This window comes from Lissotriton helveticus, chromosome 2_1 (assembly GCF_964261635.1).
Source record: "Lissotriton helveticus chromosome 2_1, aLisHel1.1, whole genome shotgun sequence".
Taxonomy (NCBI): Eukaryota; Metazoa; Chordata; class Amphibia; order Caudata; family Salamandridae; genus Lissotriton; species Lissotriton helveticus.
Genome location: NC_136059.1, coordinates 447,121,961 through 447,127,960, shown reverse-complemented (window position 1 = coordinate 447,127,960; position 6,000 = coordinate 447,121,961).

Below are 6,000 nucleotides of genomic sequence, written 5' to 3'. Positions count from 1 at the left end.
ACGGGGGGCGCCTAGCGGATGGTCGTCTACAGCGCCTGGGGGACGGCGACTCTGCGGGGGGGCCGGCCCCTTCACCTGCCTGTGACTGGGCTCCCCGGGTCGTCGCGGAGAGCAGCGGCGACCCGCAACCACACACGCTACGTGGGGGCTCCCCTCCCCCCCTCACCTGACCACGACTGGGCGGCGAGGCCTCCTCCTGTCCCGAGGAGATCACTGATCGCGACCACGGGCCACGGGGCCTATATTTCGTATTGAGAGGACCACGCCCTAAAGAGACCTGAGGCGACATGCGTGGGGGCCCTGCTGACCCGTTGACCCTGTTGCCTGACCTGGGGCTCCCGCCCCCCCCGGAGATTAGACCTGCCTTAGAGAGAGCACGACTAAGCCCCTCCGGGAACCGACATTGGGTGCGACCCCTGGCTACCCCATCTGCAGAGGACCCGAACTAGGACCATTCCTTACGAGGGGATTTCTCACGGCCACTGGTTGGCACTCTACTCAACTCAGAACGAGAGGGGGTCACCTCCGCCACATACCCCCGGGTCCTCGGTCGAACAACGCGAGTGAGCTATGGGCAAGCCTAAAGGCCCCAAGGGCGATGGAAACTCTGCCCCAGACGCGCCCGACGACCCCGCACAACCAGTAACGGACCTACAGCAAATGCAGGACAAGATCCTGGAGGCCATAGCCGCTACAAGGGATGCCTTGCACCGAGACATAGCCCAAGTGTCGGCGGGGCTGGGGCTACTGCGGGCCGACCACGCCAAACTTGCGGACAGAGTCAAGGAAACGGAAACGACCCTGCAGGACCTGGTACCAGCGCAGAAATCGTTGGATGGGAAACTCGCGGACACGCTGGACCGCATCCAGGCGCTGGAACGGAGAGCCGAGGACGCAGAAAATCGTAGCCGGAGGAACAACGTGCACCTTCCGGAAAAAACAGAGGGGTCAGACATGGTGAGCTTCCTGCAAGAATGGTTACAATCAGTGGTGGCCCCGGAGGGTCTATCCCCTTTCTTCACTCTGGAGAGGGCGCACCGAGTCCAATTGAGACCCCCGAAGCCGGGTCTCCCTCCGCGCCCGGTGATTATAAAATTGCTACACTACAAGGACAGAGACTGGCTATTGCAGAGGGCAAGGGAAGTGGGCCCGTTCCAGGTCGACAACAGCAAGGTGACGCTGTTCCCGGACTACACATTCGAGACGCAGAAACAGCGCGCCTCTTTCCTGTCCATCAAGAAAGAGCTCAGAGCGGAAGGGATACACTATTCACTGCTCTTCCCGGCCAGACTTCGTGTGGTGGTGGACGAGAGAACTATGTTCTTCCCAACGTCGGCGGATGCTTGGGCCTGGTGGGACACCTACAAAGCTGGCACAGACGGGGCTCGCTTCCGAGCGGAGGAAGAGCACCAGGGACAAACGCTCAGGCGCTCGAGGCGACACAGAGGGAGCGGACAGAGCTCCAAAAGACCGACGGACTCTCAAACAGCTGGCGAACGAAGAGCGGCGCTACAGGCAGTGAAGGAAGTGTCGGGCACGGCGCTAACTCACTCGGAGAGGGGATCGGGCTCGGAGGGCCAGGCAACGGGCTCGGACACTAAACTATCGGAACTGGGCGGAGCCAGAGGCCCGAAAGTCACGCCACAGACGTCGGGAGAGATCATCGAAGGCTGAGCCCTCGACAAGGTACTGAATGGAGCTGAAGGGGCCTTCTGCCACTCCTGGGGACCTTGGAGCAGTCGACTATGAGAATGGGATGGTATGGGAATTATCATGTGTGTCAGGGCGGGGGAATAGGAGACAGCACCTAGAGAGTTCGGCGGCTAGCGTGCGCACCCCGAGGCCCATAAGGCCGACGTAGCATCAACTACGTACTAGGAACATAGAGAGCACGTTGCTCACTTGTTTGGATGGGAGCAACTCTTTTGAAGTTAGGTCCTGTTCTGGGGGAGGGAGGGACTAGAGAGGTTGGGGCGACTCTAGGTATGAAGGGGAGGAGGGAGCGTTGGGGACGGTTGGGGAGAGCTGGGGGAGGGATCAAGTCAGTGTTTGGGTTGTTGCATACCATTGACTTATTTGCGCTCCAAAGAGATGATGGCTAATGTTGGATCGTTGAAATGTGTGTCCTGGAATGTGCGGGGGTTAAATACTATGGCAAAGAGACACAAGATCCACTCATACTTGAAACGTAGAGGAGTACACATAGCATTCTTACAAGAAACTCACCTGACTAAGAAGGAGGGTATTGCGCTCCAGCGTAGATGGAGGGGTCACTTGTACTACACTGCATATTCAGCGTACGCTAGGGGGGTGCTCATTTGGATTAGAGCGGGGCTACCCCTCCAGGTGACTAAGCACACAATCGACCCCAACGGGAGGTATGTAGCAGTTGAGGGACTCCTCAGGGGCCGACGCATAGTGCTCTGTAGTATTTATGCACCAAACGCGGAGCAGGCACAATACTTTGCGGGTCTCTCCAGGGGGCTCGCCAGCTATCTTGCGGGTCCGGTACTAATGGGAGGCGACTACAACTCGGTAGAGAACGTTGCATTAGACAGATCACACCCCCCGCTTCACACCTCCCCTGTGCATCGACTAGCGAAATGTCGGACGGAATGGCAGAACACATGGAACCTGACTGACTGTTGGCGCGCGCAACACCCCACTGGGAGGGATTACTCGTTCTACTCTAGTATCCACGACTTACATGTACGCCTAGACACCTTCCTATGCTCCCCCTCGGTAGCTACTGCAGTAACTCGGACGGAATACCTAGCACGTACATTATCTGACCATAATCCGCTTCTCCTGACACTGGACTGGATGACTGAACCCCCCAAGATTCCGGCGTGGCAACTGCGACCTGACACATTGGATGATCCGCCCTTCCGAACTGAGCTGGAGGAGCGAGTTACCCAGTATTTTGTGGATAATGAGGGTACTGCCTCGTCCAGGGCCGTAGAGTGGGACGCATTTAAGGTGGTGGTGCGGGGACACTGTATAGGGAAATATGCTGGGGCGCGCAAGTCACTACTCGACGACCTGGACAAGGCTGAGCGCACTCTCCGTGAGGTAGAACAGGATCGACCGAATCGTCCTGAACTACAAGAGAAGGTGGGAAGAGCGCGGGAGGCGGTGGCGGTAGAGATGGAGCACCTTCGTAGCTTTGATTACAAGGCGTACCTCACGAAGACTCTAGCGGAGGGCGACAAAACGGGAACGCTACTAGCCTGGCTGGCGAACACCAATCGGAATAACCAGCCGATTTTGGCTTTAAGGGACGGTGAGAATCACCTCCAAACCACGCAATCTGCAATACTACACTGCTTCAGATCGTACTACGAGAAGCTGTATAGTGCGGAGCTGAATGACCACACTGAAGCTCTGGATGTTTTTCTGACTGACCTGCAGCTACCGCGGCTAGAGCAGGAACAGGCGGATGTTCTGGGAGGCCCTATTGCCCTGGCTGAAATTAGGGGAGCGGTGAAGCGAATGGCGCGTAATAAAGCGCCAGGGATTGACGGGTTACCAATAGAGTTCTACGGGAAATACCTAGACCTACTAGCCCCGAGACTCCAAACGATTTATAACGAGGCCAAGGACGCAGGCAAATTCCCCCGCTCGATGAGTGAGGCCATAATGGTACCATTATTAAAGCCACGTAGAGATAGTGAGGATCCCGCATCTTACAGACCACTGTCCATGCTGACCACCGACTACAAAATACTGAGCACAGTCCTGGCCACTAGGCTGATAGCCACTCGTGGAGAAAGACTCACCGCCTGTAATTGCCCAGACTCTCTTTCCTGCTGTTGATCCCCGCTACAGGAGTAGTGTCGACCAACCAAGCGCAGCGGACGAGCGCAGCGGGAGCGCCGTCTGCGCGCCGAAGGCGCGCCTAAGGCAAGCCCGTCTGCGCCCGTCCGCGCCAAGACCGCGCCTAGCGCACGAAACTCTGCGCAAACCCCAACCATCATTAAGTACCTCCCTGAAGACCTCTATCGACTACAGGGTGGCAAACACTGCCCCTGTATACTCGATCTAACAAAGCCTGCGGACACTATCAGCTGTAAAAGTTGCAACTGGACGCCCACTAATCCTCCAGCTTCTATACCCACCCCCCTATTGCATCCCAAGACCACCCCAACGCTTTTTAAAGGAGGTCTGATTAACGCACGCTCTATGTGCAAACATAATCAAGACATTCACGACCTCATCTGCGATTCGGACCTAGACTGCCTAATGATAACCGGAACTTGGTTAACAGAAGACAGCAATCCTGATATTGCTGCCTCCCTACCTCATGGCTACTCATTCTTTAGGCAGGACAGACCAAAAGGCAGAGGAGGAGGTGTCGCCATAATACTTAGGAACACCTTCCCATGCCACTCCTTCAACCTCGAGCCCCTAAAAAACACGGAAGGCCTAGGTTTCTCAATCAAATTGAACGAGCAAACCTCCTTCTCTGGTGGCCTCATTTACCGCCCGCCCGGTAATGCCACTGTTTTTCTTGATTCACTGTGCGACTCACTGGGCCACTTTCTTCTCCGATACCCCCATTTCACCCTACTCGGGGATTTTAATCTACATCTCGACTCCAAATCGGATCCCCAAGCCACCAATTTCCTCCAAACACTTGAAATGTTCAATCTCAAACAACTAGTCTCCCATCCTACCCACCTGCATGGGCACACCCTTGATGCTGTATGCACCAATCTCTCTTCCCTCATCACCCTACCCCGCTCCCTCAAGTCTGGACCGACCACAGCTTGATTTTGTTCCACATCCATAGCGTATGTTCCCCCTCTCGCAATAACACTAACTCTCGCCCCTCCAACCCTACCAATTGGAAAAAAGTCCAAGAAAGCCTGACTCTTAAACCTATGGATCAATCCCACACCCCGACCCTGTCCGGAAATATAGAAATCGACGCCGACCTCTTTTACAATTGGCTCACACACGAAATGAAAACCAGAAATCCCCCCAAACGTCAAGGCAACTCTCATAAAAAATCCAAAATCAATGCCCCCTGGTTCACCCCCGACCTTGCCACCTCTCACCTACTATGTAGGAAAGCAGAGCGAAAATGGCGTAAGTCCTATGACATTGACGATCGTCTCCTATATACTCAAACAAGAAAAGCCTATCTTTCGAGTATCAAATCTGCTAAGAAGTCCTATTATGTGAACGCCATTAAAGAATCCCATCAAAAACAAAAGACCTTGTTTTCTATTGTAAAGTCATTCACCCAGCCCAAAGCACTGCAACCTGAAATACCCCCTTCACAGGACCTCTGCGATAAAATCTCCGACTATTTTGACGAAAAAATTGTTTCCATCCAAAGCAATTTCCCCCCTTTTTGTTCCTCCTCACTCCCCCCTCCCTCGGACTCCTTTTCCGGAAGCTTGAGCAGGTTCTCCCCTGTAACTCTAGCACAAACTAGAGAAGTCATCCTGGCCTGCAAATCAGGCTCCCCCTCCGACCCCTGTCCCCCCAGAATTCTACACCAAACCATCGACGTGATCAACCCAATAATTAACAAAATAGTCAATTCGTCGCTTAACACAGGAATAGTCCCCCCCCGGTGGAAGAAAGGAATTGTCAAGCCTCTCATGAAAAAGGCAAATAAATCACCATCTGACTTGACCAATCTGCGCCCGATCTCACTACTCCCTGCCCTAGGCAAAATAACCGAACAACTGGTCTATAAAGAACTTAGACAACACTTGGAAACAAATAACATACTCCACCCGCAGCAGTCGGGTTTCCGTCCCAAACATTCGACGGAAACAGCGCTGATAGAACTATCAGACACGATCAAACTGCTTCAAGATCAGCGTAAAAATTCAATTCTCATCCTTCTTGACCTGACCGCGGCGTTTGACACCATTTCCCATTCCATCCTCATCAATAGACTGATGAACATAGGGATTTCAGACTACGCTCTATCCTGGTTAAAATCATTCCTTACAGACCGATCACAGACTGTCGCTCTGGGCC